The 21,876-nt window shown below is 41.7% G+C and overlaps 1 long non-coding RNA gene across 3 annotated transcripts in view; it reads left to right on the top strand.

Moving 5' to 3' along the window:
• The first annotated feature begins 1,154 nt into the window (after window positions 1-1,154).
• Window positions 1,155-21,876, top strand: part of LOC133127274 (uncharacterized) — a 61,416-nt gene continuing 40,694 nt past the window's right edge. Inside the window, exons 1-5 of one of the 3 annotated variants that reach the window (XR_009708608.1) lie at window positions 1,155-1,301; window positions 2,437-2,772; window positions 2,893-3,187; window positions 10,338-10,553; window positions 19,309-19,398. This is a non-coding gene — a long non-coding RNA (uncharacterized LOC133127274). Of the gene's footprint in view, window positions 1,302-2,436; window positions 2,773-2,892; window positions 3,188-10,337; window positions 10,554-11,276; window positions 11,357-19,308; window positions 19,399-21,876 lie in introns of those variants that run through there. The other 2 variants (XR_009708609.1, XR_009708607.1) reach the window with 2 other exon arrangements.

Here is a 21,876-nt window from a genome sequence, read left to right on the forward strand (position 1 = left end):
GAAAATATCAGGTGATAGTCTTCGAAGTTGAGTTAGTTAAAGTGCATTTGGGATATCTCAACACAACACCATCATGTTAACTAACACAATCAACACTTTTCGCAATCAACATTTTCAATGAAACAGAGCTTATGTTCAACCTTTAATTTCTTTTAGTCTTTTTACACGCTTAATATAGTTGGATTACAAGTATTAAGCATAAGCTCCGCAGTTGGAAGCCAGTCACCCAACCAGCTGTGATGTTGTTTGCCTGGTAATTACATTCAATTAGAAACTGTCAGGTATCCTCAGTTAGATTACAAAATATTTCAACTTGATTTCAAATACATCAACAAACAGACCAGCATCATACAGGCATAGTAGCCTACAGTATAAGCATTTAAAGGCTTCTTGTGTCTCTAATGACAAAAAACTAATATTTGCTGACATAAGCCTATTCATTTTGAAGTGCTATAATGATAAGATCATAACCTGTGGTGTTGGGGAAATGCATTACATAAACGGTAGGCATAGTGCTGTTTTAATTTGGATGAGCACAGTCATAAGAATACCACAGCCTGACACTTACAAATAGCAAGTCATTTATTACCCTTCCATTATTTGCATTTAAAAACAGCAACAACTTCACACACCCCTGTGGACCAAGCACCTGTTGACTCATTGGCAAAAAGGGACAATAGAAAAAGAAAACATGACTTAAGGGTTTTTTCAACAACAGTAGTTAGAACCAAAAAAGCCGGGTAACCATGCATTAGATAATGTTTGGCCACAGAGTGTTTACAATTCACAGAATTTACAAGTCAATAATACACTAATATATGGGATTGATGCAATATATGCAACACCCTACTCCAGCTTCATGAATCAGAGCCATGTGCCCATAAAATGTGCTATTGTCTCGCGCTTTGGAAGTAATGTGCCACTAACATTATTGGATTGAAACCATTTTTCGCATTGCCAATTTCAATATGAAACTTGGTTGCTAGGCTACAGAGTTTTAACTGTAATAACACAGGACTGCAACAGAGGGGAGAGCCACAGACGTTCCATTTCAATCATTCATGCTCTGGGGGATTTGTGTTACAGTCCCTCCGTGACCGTGATTACGCTGCTAAACCATGACGTCACGCACTGTATCTGACTGTATGCAGAACGTTTCGCTGAGCGCATGGTCTGAGCACATGGAAAAGAGGTCGAGACTTAGCAGCGTGCGAAAGTATTATTACCACATTGAAGACATTTCCACTCCTGAAATGGAATATCAGTCTCCATACAAGAAGTGCGACAAATAGAAGAAAGGGGTAAGCTCTTTGAAACCCCCCTTTTGCGATTTTTGTCAAGCTTGTTGGCTAGCCATTTAATTGTATAGGATGGAAAGTAAATATGAAGCAGAAATAGCTAGCTCGCGTGATATGCAAAGTAGCTACAGCGGACAAAACAATAAGACAAACGAGTTAATTGACACAGTCCCAGACCTCTTTTTATTGGAATATATCGAAGTCATGTATTTAACACAACACCAAATATTGTTAATATATCTTATTTATCCCATTAGGGTAAATTAAAAGCTTTTATTCTAACAGTTAGCTCCGCTGCTAGTCGGTTAGGATTGATACCGCTATCCTGCCTCCAAACTCCAAGCTTTTGCTTTAAGAATACTATATATTACCAGTGGTTTTATGGTTGCTAGTAATACATAAAACAATGCAATGCAATATAGGAACGATCACTATATTTGCATGATGGAATCCGTTTATGAAACAATGTTTTATGAAACAAAGGTATCACAAGTAGCATATTTGTGGAACTTAGGTCTGCATGTCATTTCATAGTGTGGTATTTTGTTAAAAAGGTATATAACACAACACATAATCAGATAGCTAACTACATGCAAACAATGAGTTCACCTCTCTTACATTAGTTGGAATTATGATGTTTACTATTCAGCAAATCAAACTGTATTTTTATTAGAACTTGCAGTTCAATATTTTAATATATACGTGGATACACACACATACACACAATGCTCACCATTTCATGTAGGCTATCTATTCATCCTATTCAACATTTTAAGTGGCTGAAAGGGGAATTATGTAGCAATTCTATTTTGTATATTGGAACATATGGATAAGGAATAGGTAAGGAATATGTTTGTCACATGATTAGGTATCATTTTCCCCCTCCCGAGTAATACTGATACGCACAGAACTGCTTGCGCATACGGATTTGGTGGTGGATTGGCTGAGGAGTCAGCAGTATTAATTTTGTACACTCAATGATTGCTTTATTTGGTATTTATTAGACTTCTTTTTTTTAACTTATTGGTCTTCTGCTGCTGTAGCCCACCCACTTCAAGGTTCGATGTGTTGTGTGTTGAGAGATGCTCTGACCATTCTCCTCTGACCTCCCTCATTAACAAGGCATTTTCTCCCACAGAACTGCCACTCACTGGATACTCTAACCACTTTATTAGGTATGCCTTTCTAGCACTGGGTAGGACCTCCTTTTGCTTCCAGAACAGCCTGAATTATTTGTGTCATGGATTCGACAAGGCTCTGGAACATTCCTTGGAGATTCTGGTCCACGTTGACATTGCAGCATCACACAGTTGCTGCAGATTTGTCAGCTGCACATTCACGCTGCAAACCTCCCATTCCACCACATCCCAATGGTGCTCTATTGGATTGAGAGCTGGTGAAAGTGGATGTCATTGGAGTACACTGAACTCATTGTCATGTTTGTGGAACCAGCTTGAGTGTGCTTTGTGATATGGTGAGTTATTCTGCTGGAAGTAGCTATCCATGTGTAGACTGGCCATAAAGGGATGCATATGGTCAGCAACAATACTCAGGTTGGCTGTGGCATTTCAATTATGCTCAATTTGTATTACAGGGCCTAATGTGTGCCAAGAAAACATTCCAGACACCATGACACCACCACCACCAGCCTGAACCATTGACACACGGCAGGATGGATCCATAAATTCACGTTGTTTACACCAACTTCTGACCATACAGTAGAAATTGCAGTAGAAATTGAGATTGGTCAGAGCAGGAAATGTTTTTCAGCATCTTCAGCTTTCCAGTTTTGGTGATCTTGTGCCCACTGTAGCCTCAAATTTTTGTTTTTTGCTGACAGGAGTGGAACCCGGTGTGGTTTTCTGCTGCTGTAGCCCATCCACTTCAAGGTTTGACATGTTATGTGTTCAGAGATGCTCTTCTGCATGTTGTAATACGTGGTTATTTGAGTGACTGTCGCTTTTCTGTCAGATTGAACCAGTCTGCCCATTCTCCTCTGACCTCTCTCATAAACAAAGTGTTTTTGCTCACAGAGATGCCAATCACTGGATGTTTTTTGTTTTTTGCACCATTCGTGATAAACTCTTGGTAAACACTGTTGTGCATGAAAATCCCAGGAGATCAGTTTCTGAGATACTCAAACAACCCCATCTGGCAGCCATTCCGTGATCAAAGTCACATTTCTTCCATATTCTGATGTTTGGTCTGACAGTGACTGAACCTCTTGACCATGTCTGCATGCCTTTGTGCATTAATTTGCTGCCACATGGTTGGCTGATATTTGCATGAATGAGGTGGCCATATCAGATCAACCATTTAGAAATGACAGCACCTGTTGTACTGTAGTCCCCTCTTGTTAAGGTACTACAAGTATTTGTCGAATTAGCTTCACAGACGTGTTTCTTTAGGCAGGTGTATTCATTTGTGTTGTTTGTGAATGCAGAAGAGAGCTGTTGATTCTAGATTTTGCTATTGCCTTTTGAGATTGTTGTTGGGGTGTAACAACATGAGGAAGTCAGCTGTGTCAATGCAAATTAAGCTGACCGTCAATCAGGAGCATTGCAAAAACCCTGGGCATGTCCAAGTCAAAAGTTTGGTTTATTATTAACAAGAAAAAAACAACTGGTGAATTCAGTTATGTCAAAAGACTTATTCAGAATTCTAATGAATTATTATACACCTCAGAAACCACCTTTTGAATTATGAGCATTTGTTTCAGAACAGCTTTCCACCCACTCTAACATTAAAACTCTAACAGCCTTTTCTACAGTTCAGCTAATCCTCTATTGATATGCAAATGAGCTGTGTGCCTCATGGAACCTTGTGATATCACAATACTGAGTTAATATAGAGATCATAACTGACTTAATACATGACGTGGTTCATATACTGCCATGAAACCAAATCTTCATCTCACGCCTCTGATTGGGAGTTACGAATGCCAAGTAACCACCTAGCAACTGTATAGTAACACCCTAGTTATACATTTATATAATGCATATACTTTAATTAGGCGGCATGGATGGTGCAGTGGGTAGCACTGCTGCCTCACAGCAAGGAGATCCTGGGTTTGAATCCCCGTCGGCTGGGGCCTCTCTGTGTGGAGTTTGCATGTTCTCCCTGTGTTTGCGTGGGTTTCCTCTGGGTACTCCGGTTTCCTCCCACAGTCCAAAGACATGCAGGTTAGGCTGATTGGAGAGTCTAAATTGCCCATAGGTATGAGTGTGTGTGTGTGTGCCCTGCGATGGACTGGCGACCTGTCCAGGGTGTATTCCTGCCTTTCGCCCAATGTATGCTGGGATAGGCTCCAGCCCCCCTGTCACCCTGTTCAGGATAAGTGGCTTAGGATTGAATATACTTTAATTAAACATAGATGCGTATATGATTCATAAACCTCCATTCTACCAATTGGCTTGCATTATGCAGTAGCAGCTCACCTATCTGATTGGCAGTTATAAATGCCTAGCAACCACCTAACAAAATGCTAGCCCAGAAACCACGTAGCAACACCCTAGCAATGCCCAGTCAACCACCTAGCAATACCCTTGCAACCACCTAGCAACACCTTGGCAACCACCTAGCAACACCCTAGCAACCACATAGCAACACCCGAGCCAACCACCTAGCAACACCCTAGCAACCACTTAGCAACACCGTAGCTGCCACCTAGCAACACCCTTGCAAGCACCTAGCAACACCCTAGCAACCACTTACCAAACACAAGGCACATTATAGTATTAACAGTAGTAGCAACAGTCCACTGTTTTTACGCAATCACACTCCACATTTTCTTTAGGAAAAGCACATCTCTAGTTAAAACTATTATAAAGCATTATACAGTAGCATCAGAAAGTATTCAGACCTCTTTACTTTTTGCACACTTTATTGTGTTGTAGATTGAATTTTACCCATCAGTCTAAAGTTTTGAGTGTTCCCAAGAGCACAGTGGCCTCAATAATTCTGAAATGGAAAAAGTTTGGAACCACCAGGACTCTTCCAAGAGTTGGCGATCCGACCTAACTGAGTGACGGGGCAAGAAGCGCCTTAGGTGACCAAGAACTCAACGGTCACTCTAACAGAGCTTTAGAAGTCGTCTACAGAGATGGGTGAATCTGCCGGAAGGACGACCATTTTAGCAGCACTCCATCAATCAGGCCTTTATGGTAGAGTGGCTTGACGGAATATGACAGCCTGCTTGGAGTTTTTTGCCAAATGCCATTTAAAGGACTCTGAGAGCATGATTGGACAAAAACTCTTCGGGCAGAACTCCAAGCACTATGTCTGGTGAATACCATCCCTGCGGTTAAGCATGGTGATGGCAGCATCATGCTATGGGGGTTCTCCTCAGCAGCAGGGACAGTGAGACTGCTCAGAATTGAGTGAAGGATGAATGCAGCCAAATACAGAGAGGTCCTTGAAGAAAACCTGCTCCAGTGTCCACGCGACCTCAGACTGGGACGCTGGTTCACCTTACGGCATGACAATGAACTGAAGTCTACAGCCAAGACAACACTGGAGTGGCTTTGGGGCAAGTCTCTGTCCTTGTGTGGCCCAGCCAAAACCTAGAGTTAAACCCCATCGAATAGGGTGGACAACTGCAGTTTTGGCGAGATGGTGTGTATGCAAGATTTTGCTGCCACCAATTACCCTGGCTCAGCTAATTGCCCCATGACCGATTCACTCGTAAATTAAACCACAATAAAATGCTACAAGACAAGACAATTTTTTAACTGCTGTTTATATGAAAGAATGTGACTAAAAATGACAGATCACGTAAATGATTATGCGAAATAGAATAAATGTTCTTTTTTTTATGTCAAATGAATGACTTAACACTTTATAAACATGCCTTGGAAGTCGCCATATTGCACTGTACTAAATGTTGCTACGCTTGCAGACGATAGTTACAGGTGTCACAAGAATGACTCTTGTTACCATACTCACACTGTGAGCTCATTTCACACCGCTCTGCAGCAATGTGTGCAATACACAACAGTATCGAAAACTCACTCCCCAAAACTGACAGTTTGAATGCTGCCATCATTTCAAACGAGCCGGCTCGTGATTGGCTTCAAGTGTCAAGATGTCGGAGACTCTGAATATCAGATAAATGCATTCCCATGGCAAGCCAGTCCGGAAACGGCAGGGAGAGCCGTATTTCTGAGGAATCTACTCTGAGAGGAATGATCTCTTTCAACACCCCTGGCCGTCGACAGCGTTTATTTACACTCTAATGACTCTAAATTGCTCTTCCTCATCTGTCGCTTGCAGCTTAGCTGGATGGCTTTTATTGCGCCTGTTTGTCCAGGGGCTGGATAACAGCTGATATAGCAGATGGTAAAAGCCTCCACCTGCCTTCAACTGATTCCAGGTTAAGGCTGCGTTCCACTTGTACACGTGGGCAGGGAGTGACAAGTGTTTACCTGAATGTCTGCACTGCACTGATTTCAGAGCAGGTACAAGCTCTTTTTCTGATCTATGGCTTCTGTACTGTTGAAACCACCGACCCTCGCATTTACTGTAGGACAAATCCAAATCCAGCCGTGGTTTTCTTTTCTCCCGGTTAATTAGTTAAGTAGTGCTATTGATTGGCCAGACTGTCTTCACATCTGACTCCCAGGTAAAGGTAGGGTGAAAAACCAGCAGTTCTTGGCCCTTGAGGACCGTGATTTGATGATCTCTACAGTTGGGAAACGTGAAACTAATCACTGCAGAAAGCCATAATCACACATTTGTCCAAAGGTGGAAAATCTAGGGGTGAGAAAGTTAAAGTCCTGCCATGTGTTTCTTCCACTCATGAACTCAGCCAGCTGATTTCACAAATTAGTTCCACCTCCTGGCTGAAGAACTGTGTAAATACAGGGGATGACTTTTACTTTCTTAACCTGGTTTTTCCACCTCTAATTTCACTTTTTGCCCTGGTTCACAATATTGACATTGGATAATTGAAAGCAAAGAACTACAGTACCTTTCAAGGTGCAGCACACTTAATGTCGGGGAACAGGATTATTCTTTAAAAGCCAGCAGCCATACTGTACTACTGCCAAATGGCTGAAGCAAAGCGGGTGTGTGCTTGGTTAGTCCTTGGATGGGAGGCGTCCTTGGAAAAGTGAGTAACTGCTGGAAGTGGTGTTGGTGGGCCAGTAGGGGTCCATCTTCCCTCTGGGCAAATTATCCCTAATGCCCCAGTAAATGTAAAGGAGTGACATTTGTACAATATTGTGAAAAATCTGCACATGTAAGGCTCTGATAGCAATGAATGTCTGTGTGTCTCAGTATTAGCATGAGTTGAATCATACCATAGCGACTTCCAATTTGTTGACATGGCCTGCTCATGGCCATATAATGCAGCTGATCATCCGTGATACATGTGGAAAGTTCAAGAACAATAGCTTCAGATTTATGACTGACCCATTGAAAAGCAAAAACAAAACACATTTTGTCCCAGTCACATATTCTGCGGGTTATTTAAACCTCAAACAGATCTCCCAGCAGACTGTACTCCACAGCTGAGTCAGTGTGGAAGCATTCCAGGGGCGGGAGTAGGAGAGATTTAAGGCAGAATCTACCACAGAGCCTAAAGCATCCTACCAGCACTGGCTCAGCCTTTGCTTTCCTCTCTGCCTGTTTTTACAGCCTGGCGATTTCCTGATGACATCATCATTTTCGGAGCCGCACATTCATACGCACCACTCCACTCTCTCTCTCTCTCTTTCCATCAGAAAGCATCCAGTCTGTGTTTTCTTTGGCAGCAAAGATGATGTCTACCAGCCAAGCATTACCCTGCACAATGTTTTCAGTGTGGGAGATGGGACCAGAAAGGCATAGTTAGATTGTAAAGAAAAAAGTAGCCTCAGAAAATAAAAGTGGTCAAACAGATTTAATAGGACGAAATGACGGACAAACAAAGAACTTAAGCATATCTTACAGCTGGCTTCTCCACCACGGCTCTTATCAGCCAATGTATGAAGCAGCCATTACCTGGTATACGATCAGGTCTCCTCAACGTGGGTCTGGTCACTGTAACTACAGCTGTTTAGGATATCACTGTGACGTCATGTTCTTTTTGGGCTTACTCGTGGTCTTGAGTGTTTGTTGAGTACTTTGGCCTAGACCAAATAACCACAGTTCTGTGATTGAATGAAGACATTGGGCTTAATTTATCAAATGTGAACCGAACAAAACCGACCGTAAATCCACTGGAAATGCATTTACGCAAATAATGTGAGATTTATCAAAGTTTCCAGATGTTAGTTTTTTAGTAAGATCCGAACGGGCTTCACGAGTGCTCTCAGCTGTTTGTATTGTGTGCGGAAATGAAAGTGTGTGGTTGTAAAGCTTGTTTTCTGCTTTTATTATTCCATTCTTTCATATTTTGGAGTGGCTAAATTATTTTAATAAACCAATTAAATATTATAATTAGTCATATCATATAAAAGATTTTGTGCATGGCATACTTCGGAGAGAGCGCATCTTAATTCCACATAGCAATTTCTCTCCTATAATTTTATGAGTTTGCCTCCAGTTTAATGTCAAACCCTTTTGTTTTACCTGTTCCATAATACGTGGAACTTGAGATGGATTTTACAACAACAGCAATATCTTCCCTGGCCCTGGCATTCCACTGCTTACCCCCATTTTACTCCGCATGCAGCATGGCTCTGCGCTGTAAAACATTACATCCCTATTCCCTCAATAAAATTAAGGTAAGTTAACAGATTAATCAATAATATTACGTGTCGTATCAACACTGGTTCCATTCATTTTTGTTCCAGTCCTATGTGGCACATACAAGTAGGCTAATTAGCAACAAACTATGTTTAGATGTTAGTTTGGAACATTTGAATTGGCTACTTATCACTAGCTCCAACAGTGATGATGACAGCGCTCCAAAGAACATATTTTTCAATGTTGTCTTTATACTGACAGTTCTGTGAGTCATAGCTATAGCTCTTTATGTTTCTCCACCAGAACAATCAGCCCTGTCCATTTTTTAACAGAATAAACAAGGAACAGTAAGAGCGAACAACTGTTAACTTCTACATATGTTTCAATATACATTTTAATGTTCACAAAGACAATATGTTACAAAGTAGCTGTAGCACACACAGTCATATATATTGATAAAAAAATCTAATCATGTGTAGGCTATGCAGCATTCTTTCATCTTTTCTCAGCCATCTCTTTAAATTGAAATTGAAAACACCTTAAAAGGTATGTTAGGGGCATCAACTTATGCTTATCATATGTTCTGTGCACACGGTTTTTGTTTATGTTTGACTGGTATGAACACATACACCTGTCTGCACGTATTCGATAAATCTGGTGGAATTTGTTAGTTTGGTTTCCGATCACACGTAAATTTACTTGTGGATTTACGAAGATCATCCATAATATTCACTTTTATCTGTGTCACGTGGCAAATGACTGTGCACTGTGCACAAAACTATAGTGAAGCTAGACTACTGTGCTATTATCTCATTCCTTCCAAAAATTATAAGACTTTGCATTGCAGTTACACATACATAGACCTCCTGACAACAACTCCGTGAGGAGCTTGTTTTACAAATCTCTGATAATTGCTTAACAGACTTTGTTTTGTGTGTGTTGGATGAGTGCCAAGTGCCGAGATTGTGAGCCTGTATTGTTAACTTAATTATGTTCATCTTGGGGACCAGGGCAATTGCCTGGCAGCTGCCTGATCGTTAAACCTAACAGAACTTAACATGATGTGCAGAAGCACGTTTTGGCTGATACATTTTGATTTTAAAGGCACTGTCTGATGCAGTTCATCTAAGGGCCTTGAGTGGTTGAAAGTGGCTTTTTTGTGAGGGTTCTTGATCTCTTGAACGAAAATAAGAAGAAGGCAATTTTGATGGCAATCAGCATACACCCATCTCTTGTTGTCGGAGATTAAAAAAAAAAAAAACAGCCACAAAGAACGGCCATGAAGAAATGAAACGGTTTGTTACAGTTCATGTTATAAAAGTGAACTCTCTCTCATTGCTTGTATTCTGTTGTGTCTTTGTTTTCCCCAAGGCGATTGAACCGCTTTGGAAAATGACAGCCCAGCATCTTGTCCCACTTCGGCCTGCGCAGGACAGCACAAAACAAAACAAAGACATGTTTTGTGGAGACCAAGGGATTTTCTGACCTCGGACGGAGCTGCGGGAGAGAAAGTCCCCAAGCCGCTTTCGGCAAAGCGGGATGGAAAACTTTTTAAGAAGATTTGTCGCCTTGAAAGGAGTTGTCGCGGTGAGTGTGAACTTTTTGACCCAGCTTTTCGTTCCTTTTGCCGTTGTTCGTCCCCGCCAGCTCTGCATCACACAGATATCGCTGCAACATTTCCGAAGAGGAAGCGCCTGTCATTGGGTTGCCTTGCTGGGGGATTTACAAGGGTTTTACAACACGGGGGCCTTTTGTGGCAGGTACACAGGCAGCCTGTTATGTCCTCCTTGATCTGCAACACTGTCCCCCTGCGTCTCAGCCACAGACAGGAACCTCATCGAGAGGGGGTCCTGTTTTTACGCGATCCCTCTCCATGAGGAGGTTTTCAGCAAAGGTGGAAGCCTGGTGTGCAGGTGGCAAAATATAATAGTCAGTGTAATAAATGCTCTGAAAAGCCATTCAGGTTGAAACATTAAGAGTCTTTTGATGCCTCCAGAACAGGCTGTACTCTTAAATAGCTGGAACGGGAAAGTAGGAAATTCTGAGAAATTTTAGTGCAAAATGAAGACAGTTGGAAGGTCCTGGAAACACCAGGGGCACAGAAACCCGCTAAGAATTCCAAATTGTCGAAAGAACGGTCGCCTATTTAGAGAAATACAGCCTGTAATTACCAGTATTTCTTAGTGCTTTCCTGTACACCTTTAAGAGTGTTTTAATGAAGTGTTGAAGATTCTCTGGAAGTAGTGCCACTTGGATGGGAGACTGCAGTCATATTTGTGTGTTATGTTGTATCTATCATTCGTCTTGCAGCGTAATTAGCATGCCAGCTGGTAAAGAGCCCCAGAGAAGATGGAGCGAATCTAAGTGAGCTGAAGAACATGGCCGCATTTGGCTAAACTCCTGACTCTTAATAGAGCTTACAGATGGGCAGTGGGCAGAATGATCTTCAATTTTCAGTTCCTGAAATAGGTGTGCTACCCTATAGCTGGAGATATACTTACGAAATAGGTCAACAAATTAAATGATTAGAGTTTGTTGGAAGTATCAACTGTCTTCATAGACAACAAAGTATTTTTTTTATTGATGATCTGCAGTGATTGAAAATTTGTTTGGGCATTCGTGTCTTGGCCTGGAGCCTGGAAGCATTTGAAAATTCTCATAAAGCACAAGAAATTGTACTAGAAAGCAAGATTTGCAACACTAAGTGTTCATACCACAAAAATGTCAGGTCCATGCAACACTGCAGGTAAGCAAACCATTAGTGCTAAAATGATGACAAGGTAAATTATTCAATAATGAAGTGTATTTATAAAATAGCGTTCACAAACATCTTTCTTTTTCAATAAAAGTTGACAGTATAGTGATATATTTTTATTATGTATGTAGCTTAATGCTTTTATTTAACTTTTATTTAGAAAGCTTTTTTGACATTCCAGTGCTCAATATTTTTGTTTCAATAAGTGATCATTCAATTACGAGTACTACACATGCTAAGAATGCCCAATGCTCATTCACAATGTGTCGCACAAGGTGAAAGACCCCGTTTAGACTTTGTCGTTTCATGTGATTGATCAGGATAGTATCCGGGTATGATTTAACCACATTGCATTTACACTTGATAGTCTCCGGCTAGCCAGATTGAAATCTGAATGCTATTTTGCACTTAAAATCAAACGTTCGTAATGCGTCTTGGGTGCATTTCCACCTGCGTTTTTAGTTGGATAATCGGTATCTGGATATTATCCAACAACCAAGTGTAAATGGGGTCATTGTGGTCTGTGATGACAAATGGCAAATGGACTGCATTTATATAACACTTTTATCCAAAGCTTCTAGCTCAGGGACACTTCGACACAGCCAGGGGGCCTGAACCGGCAACCCTGCCAGACTACTGCTCTTACCTCCTGTGCTAATGCTGCCCCCGTGATCCCAGGGGGCTGCACTGCTAGAAGTCTGGGAGGGATTGGCCATTGTCTCTGTTATTTTGAAATCCAGTACCGGCAGATACTGGAACACACAGCTGCTACCCCATACAAAGACCCTTTGCTGTGACCCATAGCGCATTGTGTACCTTGAAGACACGGAGAGAGATAAGAGAGTCGAAAGAAGAAAAAGCTAGCAACGGCTCCGTGCTACAAAATGACTAACGACAAACAAGCTCTTCAGGCACTGCCTGTGATCTCCTGCCAGGCTTCCTTTAGGATCAGAAAGACACAGAGAGGGAAGGATAAGGCAGCGGGGAGTGGCAGAGCCTTTCACTTTTCCAGTGTGAGTCATGCCACGAGATGAACCCCAGCAGCCGTCAGAAATAAATGAAAGGAAAAGACATAATGAACAGCTTTGCCCCGTTGTCTGGGTTCATTAAGCTGTGAGTCACACCGCAGATTGTAAACAGTGGGTTTCTTACACACTCGTTGTACCTCAAGCCCCAAAGCATTTCCTGGAGCTTACATGAAAAGCCGCCCTGCACAGAGGTACGGTAGGAACATGTCGCTCACGTGCACGACTGTGTGCATCCTGTGGTATTGTAAGCCGGAACTTTGACACAAAATGTGGGGCATTTTGCTAGGAGTTTATAAGCTTTGGTACAGTTTGCCAGTTTGCTTTGCACAAAGCTGCACAGAAGACAAAATACACTGCTAAGGCATAATTCAATGTTACGGAAGCTGTACGTACAGTCAGGTCCATAAATATTGGGACATCGACACAATTCTCATCTTTTTGGCTCTATACACCACCACAATGGATTTGAAATGAAACAAAAAAGATATGCTTTAACTGCAGACTTTCAGCTTAAATTTGAGGGTATTTACATCCAAATCAGGTGAACGGTGTAGGAATTACAACAGTTTCTATATGTGCCTCCCACTTTTTAAGAGACCAAAAGTAATGGGACAATTGGCTGCTCAGCTGTTCCATGGCCAGGTGTGTGTTATTCCCTTATTATCCCATTTACAAGGAGCAGAGTTCATTTCAAGTGTGCTATTTGCATTTGGAATCTGTTGCTGACCAAAAGTAATGGGGCAAACTAACAATCATAAATCAAACTTTCACTTTTTAATACTTGGTTGCAAATCCTTTGCAGTCAATTACAGCCTGAAGTCTGGAACGCATAGACATCACCAGACGCTAGGTTTCATCCCTGGTGATGCTCTGCCCGGTCTCTACTGCAACTGTCTTTGGTTCCTGCTTGTTCTTGGGGCATTTTCCCTTCAGTTTTGTCTTCAGCAAGTGAAATGCATGTTCAATCGGATTCAGGTGAGGTGATTGACTTGGCCATTGCATAACATTCCACTTCTTTGCCTTAAAAAACTCACAGTATGCTTCGAGTCATTGTCCATCTGCACTGTGAAGCGCCGTCCAATGAGTTCTGAAGCATTTGGCTGAATATGAACAGATAATATTGCCCGAAACATTTCAGAATTCATCCTGCTGCTTTTGTCAGCAGTCACATCATCAATAAATACAAGGGAACCAGTTCCATTGGCAGCCATACATGCCCACGCCATGACACTACCACCACCATGCTTCACTGATGATACTCTTCTCTTCCCATCATTCTGTTACAAGTTGATCTTTGTCTCATCTGTCCATAGGATGTTGTTGCAAAACTGTAAAGGCTTTTTTAGATGTTGTTTGATCTGGTCTTCCTGTTTTTGAGGCTCACCAATGGTTTACGTCTTGTGGTGAACCCTCTGTATTCACTCTGGTGAACAATTCTCTTGATTGTTGACTTTGACATACAAACACCTACCTCCTGGAGAGTGTTCGTGATCTGGCCAACTGTTGTGAAGGGGTTTTTCTTCACCAGGGAAAGAATTCCTCTGTCATCCACCACAGTTGTTTTCCGTGATCTTCCGGTTCTTTCTTTTTAAGAATGTTCCAAACAGTTGATTTGGCCACACCTAATGTTTTTGCTATCTCTCTGATGGGTTTGTTTTGATTTTTCAGCCTAATGATGGCTTGCTTCACTGATAGTGACAGCTCTTTGGATCTCATATTGAGAGTTGACAGCAACAGATTCCAAATGCAAATAGCACACTTGAAATGAACTCTGCTCCTTGTAAATGGGATAATGAGGGAATAACACACACCTGGCCATGGAACAGCTGAGCAGCCAATTGTCCCATTACTTTTGGTCCCTTAAAAAGTGGGAGGCACATATAGAAACTGTTGTAATTCCTACACCGTTCACCTGATTTGGATGTAAATACCCTCAAATTTAAGCTGAAAGTCTGCAGTTAAAGCATATCTTTTTTTTTCATTTCAAATCCATTGTGGTGGTGTATAGAGCCAAAAAGATGAGAATTGTGTCGATGTCCCAATATTTATGGACCTGACTGTACACCTCTTCTAAAAGACAACAGTGAGAGATATTGCACTTAATGTGTAAATGCACGTATCAAATGCATATTTTAGCTTAATTCCTTTCGAGGTCTTATTTGTACGTGTATTGCAGGATGTTAACAGGGACTAAAATCCACAGAATCCTATAAATGGCTTTTTAATGGTCTATTGAGGTATTGTGGACAAATGGCAGCACTTAGTGAGGATGCATGATAATGCACCTTAAACAACTAAAGCCTCAGTTAGCTGGGCTATAATGACATGAAATAGAGACATTTTAAGAATTTGGATCCCTCATTGGTTTGAGTTGTATCGCTACGGTAGGCTTATGTATGTTTTAAACAGGCTGTTTTGTTGGCCTTCAAAAATGATCTAATTTTCTCTGACTTAATCTATGGTCTTTAACACCAACTGTTTTTGTTTGCATTATTTGTATCAAACTGTTTATTTTCTCATTTTGCGTTCTTTAGAAATTGTGCTTAGACATTCACCATTTTTTGAGTATTGTATGTTTTTATCAATGGGAATTGTAACTTATTTTCATTGAAGCTATAGTCATAACTATATCAATGAGCTTGATATTTAAACTCTGCCTAACTGAGGTTTGTATCTCTGACATTCTGTTGTATTTTAAGATTAATTCCCCTTAAAACATTTTCATTAGGGTTTTTCCAACGTCTGCAAAGTCTGAGTCATGGGAATCTTTAGCATGCTGTTAATATTCACTTAATGACATAGTGCTGGACAGTTTTTATTTGCCTTGGATCAAAATCACTCAATAGATGTGGACTGAGGCAATTTTAACATATCATTTGTTTTATTAATGAAACGAGAATAGAAAGCATCAGCAATGCAGTAAACAAGCAAAAGCATAATTAGTCAAATTAATAATGGACATTAAAGGCTTTCAATTATTTCTGCAAGAATAACGTGGTGGTCTGTGAGGTAAATGAATCACCTAAAGGCAAAATGAACAGTGCCTTTAATTGCTTATTGAAATTTTCAGATTTGCTATTGTGGAATTTCCTTTGTGAAATAGGTAATGAATTGCTATGGCTAACGCAAAGGGGAATTCTACCCTCCAGTTTGAGTTTTTCAAATGACTGCTCATTATATGTTATTGCTGTAAAATGAGGAGAGGCTTTTTTTGGGAATTAATTTAACATAATGTATTAAACAAAAATCAGAGTCGGGCGGATACTGTCAAGCCTTTACACTTCTAAAGGGCCAGTAAAAGCTAAAGTCTGTGCAACTTGTTTAATGTAAAGCTGTCTATGCATGGTGCCTCTTACTTGCAACTGGCTGTATCTGACACATAACTCATTACTGTATTTAGTATTAATTACTCACCACATGATGCACTGTGTTTTACTGTCATGTGGGCATAAACAGTCAAACGGCCAAACAGTCAAACTGAAATAACATGCACACGCGCAGGCCTAACAAGCTGTGGCAGTTTCAACGGCCCTCATTGTTGCTTGCCTCTGCTAAGTCTCTTTTTTTTCACCTAGAATTAATTCTGCTAAATCTAACTGTCCTCAATAATATTCTCCTCAAACTCAGCCAATTGGGTTCAGCTCTGTTCTCATCCTTCTTGGCTTGTCTGCTGCGTTACTCATGGTCAGCCATGAGGTCCATCTGTAATCCCTGGCCAAGTTGGTCATCTCAGGCTCCACCCAGTGATTGGCCTCACATCCTCGTATCTTTACTGATCCCACCTGAAGGCCTGGAGGTGATCTGGGTCCATCTTGGGTGGTATCTCACAGTGCTAGGTGATTAGTCCCTTTCTCTCCATTTTCACTAAGTCACTTAGTCCATTTATCTCAGTTCATAGCATGTCATAGCATTGCTACGCCGATGACTTTGCTCTTTTTGTCATTTTCATCCTCCGACAACAAAGTTTACACGCATTTCTCTGGATGCCGGAATTGCAGTCTGAATATCCGCCCACCGGCTTAGGCTCAACAGAACAAAATGGACTGCATTTATGTAGCGCTTTTATCCAAGCACAATTAATGCCTCTCATTCACCCATTGGGCGATTGGTCGCCATGCAAGGTACCAATCAGCTCATTGGGAACAATTGTGGGGGTAGGTGTTTTGCTCAGGGACACTCCAACACACCCAGGGCGGGAGATCGCTCTTACCTCCAGAGCTAATGTCGCCTAAATGGTTTTGCCCCTTCCTATCTTGAGACACTATACTTTCTAACCAGACCTCTTGTTCAGCGTCCTCTCTCTGCCTGCTTGCCCCGTCTCTTTGAGCACCTGTCAGCCGAGCTCCAGAGCCCTGGCAGCTCTTTGCCACACTCATCCCCAGACAGTGGAATGACTTTCACTTAAATTCATTGCCCTATTTCCTGAAAACATTTTCAGATAATACTGTTTTACTACCTTTTCAGCCTGCATTTTAGTGTTTCTTTTTAAAAAGTAAATCAGTAAATCTCTCTTCTCAGACTGAGGCATGCACCAGGATGGTGGCATTATTTGATTGTAACTTCACCTATCTCTAGATTGGGGTGCCAGATATTCTTGGTTGCTGCTCCATCAAAGTTTATATTATTTTATGTTTGGATTAATTATTTGGCTTAATACATACAGGTGAGCATGTGCTGGAGGTACTTTCACCAATACATTTCACAGTTAAGATTCAAGCTCTTAATAATTGTTCAAAGTCTGCATCAAGTGCAGAATTAGCACTCCAGGAGCAGTGACTTATTTTTGAATTGAATTGGCTAAAAGCGTCTGCTAAATGACTGAATTGTAAATGTTCTTACAAATCAGAATTGTAGCTGCTTATCATTGGTCAGTGACTTTCTGGTGAGATAATATGGTGAAATCTTTGTTGTAATTAGGTTCACTGCGGCTCAGTGTTCTTCAGCTCCTCAAGCTAGTCAGGTTTCAAACTCATCACATGTCATACACTTGGCTCACCGCCTGATAGGCACAAGCCTAATGGCTTGGGAATGTTGGACCCACTGATCTCCATTTACTTATTGGGTCTTATGCTGGTGATGACAGGTTGGCATCTTTATAGCCTCAGATGCACTGCTAGGAGGGCCGTGTGTATGCAAGTTTTCATTCCAACCAGTAAATGCAGCCTTAATTGATTACTCATTCAGCCATATGCCATACGCATTTAACTGCATTAAAGCACAGAATATAAGCAACACTTGTTAATTATACAAGACAAATAACACATTTCACTTCATGCATTATGAGCAAACCTACAGGCCAAATCCAGCAAATATTTGAGCTAATTATATAAACGAGATCTGAGGCTGGAATAAAAACCAGCATATGCACGGCCCTCCGAGTTTCAGACCACTTGCTAGCCTAATATCAGTTGAGATGACTGTTGTAGTGTGTCAGGTTTTGTAGTGTTAGGTAAATTATTTCTGTATTATCTCTCTCTGCGTAATGGTATTGGCCCCTTACTCATCAGCAGAGCAACGTTTTTGAGAGAAAAACTTATTCACATAAGTTTAATATTACTTGGATACTCTGTACATTTACAGTGAATTTTGAAAAAACTATCTCTTAAAAATGTGATATTCATTCTGTGTTTAGTTTAGGCAAGTGTAGGATATACCATTTGGTTTCAATTTGGGGTGTTTTAATAAAATATCCTGTAACCATCTTGAATTGTCATTTATTTTCATTTACAATGTTAAATAAATACTTTAGATAAGGGATAGTGGCGGCCCACTAATATAAACCATAAAAAGTAGATTAAACCTTAAATTAAAGCTAATTGTGGGATTGTGCAGATTGAATTAACACATAATTATTAACAGTTTTCAGTGACATTTTATCATTTATCAAAGATTAAATTAATGAACATTTTAGTACACGATGATGTTTGAACAAAAAAAAGGCCGTTTAATGATGAATGTAGTGTTGACATATTAATACTGTGACATTAATTATATCTTAATTAGAGTTTGCCAGCCCAGTAAGACATTTGCTTAGATTACACCGGCACCCCTGTATGGATTGTTGCATCATACAGTGCTACTTTAATGAACATAAAAACATGCTAATCAAATATTAATTGCCTTTGTTTCATGGAAACTCGCTACACTCTTCATCACCTGCACATTAGGGAGCGTAGCCTACTCAGCTTTCTCTCAAGACCAATTAAGCAGATTGCCGGTCCTTACTTTTGCAGCAGAAAGCCAGCGTGGTAACAGTAACTCAACCGAGGAGCAGTAATTGCCGCTTCATTTAATTCAATTTCATTTAATTGAGCTGTATTGGCTCAACTTTGTGGAGCATTGGTCTAGAGACAACTAGCGCATTTAGCACTCCCAGATGAAATTCTGCGGTGAGGAACCACTAAATTCCATCATTGTTCTTCGAGATACATAGCTACTGTGATATTTAGTGTGCTTTTTTTTTAAAGCATGGCTTCCATTGTCTGCTCTTCAAATCATCTCAATACCAAACTATTCAGTCTGTTCGTTATAAAAATGTAGTGTATTCGATTTGTTTCAGGACGTGACGTTCCGACCCATGAAACCTGCGTACAGATTATCATCTTTTTCTAATTCCACAAGATTCCTGAGTCATGCGCATCTTTACCAGATTGGTTGAACTCAATAAATCTGTCTTTATTTGTTTTCACAAATGTGTCCCTTCCTTTTTTTTACCCTTCAGAGGGGATGGTTTCCCCTGCTCTGTGTCTCTCAGCAGTGGCTGTTGTGACAGTTGTTGGTTGATGGCTCCCCCCACTCCCTGGAATGTGTTGCCCAGGTCAGTTGGTCCACACTGGGGCCTCCACAGCAACAGCAGTCAAAAGCGGCTTATATTTAAACGCAGACCGGCCCCTCCTGCGCTCCGAGAGGGGTTAGCAGAGCCCCCTGCCCTCTGGTTGCCTCGTCTGATCCGGTTTGAACTTGGGAATCACATAATTGACATTGGCCGAATATTGAACATGCACGCAATCTCCACCAGTTATGGGTAAGGGGAGTCATGGACAGCCATCTAGGCATTTGATCTTACAGAGAGCTCCTGTGTCAGATTTACTGTACAGTACAGACCCCTGCAGTAGACTTCTGAGCTCTTCTGAGGCACACGGGGACTGGCTTCAGAAACCACAGGCTTTGCGAATTGCAGCGAAAGCAAAAGCATGAGTTGTTTTTCGGCGTTGTCACACTTGGCCAGACACGTCACCTCGGGGGCGTCTAAACGAACGTGACAGGGGTCAGCAGGTGGCGAGAGGGCCTCTCCGCACACCTTGACCCGCAGGTAGCAGTCCGAGGCGGGGTCTGAGCCCCAGCTGTCCAAGAGGACGGATCTTTCCAGAAGCCGCAGGAATGACCTTCGGGTGACACCCCTCACCTCAAACCAACCCCCACCAACAAGGGAGTGAGGCAAGCTGAAGCGTCAAGATAAAAATGTGAAATGGTAAAAAAAAACAAAAAAAACAGCCTGTTATAAGCATCTGGCCTGTAACTAAATCTGCAAAGTGCCTCCGTACGTATGTGGGAGAACACACCTGGCAAGCGAGGGAAAGCCAGACTCTTTTGAGACAATTGCCAAAGCCAAGGGTGACGACCTGAGGAAAAGAAAGGAAGGAGAAAAAAAGAATTAACTGCGAGTCGCCGTGGCGACCGCGAGCAGGTCAGAGAGCAGCCTGCCGTCTGTGGTCCGGGTCCCGCTCCGGGCCCATCGCATTTACAGTGCGTAACAGACCTGTCTCTCTGTTCCCCTTCGCTTTGATGCTTAACTGTGCGCACAATGACCCTTGTCCCCCCCTCTAAAACACCGCCTTGCCCCCAGGGGGATTTCATTGCCTCCTCACCTCTTATGTAAAGGAATAGGAGATTGCCTGCCATCTGGAGGAAGCAAGCTCAATGCTGATTCATACGTATCACCCCGCCCCTCCCACGCAAACACACACACCACTTTTTCTTTCTCCCACTTGTCCCCCATCGGCTATGGAAGGATGACCGTGACTCCCTGTCTCATTTTGTCGCGTTAGCGAGTGTCGCCGGGTTTTCATCCGCTTTCCGCCAGCCCACGTGTTCAGTGACTGAAGCCTTTAAACCCCCGTGTCATAACATCAAGAGGATGTGTCATATTATACTCGCACCCAAACACTGGGACGTGCATGAGATCTACAGACGCTGGTGCATTGAATTATTTAATTGCCGATCAGATAATACACAACCCGGACAAGGTTTCCAGTAGAGGCACTTTCAAGCAGAAATGACAACATCCTGTTTGTCTTTGTGTATCTCCCTAGCTGTAATTCTTCAAAGTGCCGGAAGTTTTAGATTAAAGTTCAAAGAATTAAATTATGACAGGAAGCTTCATCATTTTAATTCCATAATTGGGGTTTGTTTCCAAGTCATGTTCACCAAATTAGCAAGTGTGTCACAGGTCAGCGGGACTCAATAAATCAGTCTACTTGTTTTGACATATGTGATTTTCCCTTTTTTTACCCTTCCGTTTATAGAGATAAACAACAACACACAATAGTCCAATCACAGAGTGGCTGAAAGATCATAAATCCAACCCTAAAGGACTACCGCTGGAGCTGCACGCATGGCCATCGGTTTAGTGAGGTGCAGACTTCCTTGCTTAGCCTCAGAACGATTTATGGGAGCATTTGATGTGTTTGCAGGGGGTAGGGTCACATAAGGTGTCTGGTCATCTCATTCACATGGGCCAGTTTATTTCCCAGAACAGATGGGCACAATGAGGTTTCTGCTGTTTCAGACCCAAGGTTCCATCCATCACAATTGCCCTGGTGCTATTAACAGGACCAAAACAGCCACAGTTTGACACCCCCTGTTTTTTTCCCCTTCTGGGAAAATAAGTAAACCGTGTCAGGGAAAATTAATCTTGCTTGATTTAGGGCACTGGAGACCTTGGTGCGTGAACTCTCTGCGGAAGAAAAAAATCGGCTCACGCTAGGTTTTGAAACAGCTGGTAACTTGCTGACCAGTTCAGACCAGCTCCCAGCTTGACATGGTCTAACTGGTTGACCAGTTCAGACCAGCTCCCAGCTTCACATGGTTTGATCAGTTCAAGCTATGATTTGAAACAGACTAGCTA

The sequence above is a fragment of the Conger conger genome, chromosome 4 (assembly GCF_963514075.1).
Source record: "Conger conger chromosome 4, fConCon1.1, whole genome shotgun sequence".
Taxonomy (NCBI): domain Eukaryota; kingdom Metazoa; phylum Chordata; class Actinopteri; order Anguilliformes; family Congridae; genus Conger; species Conger conger.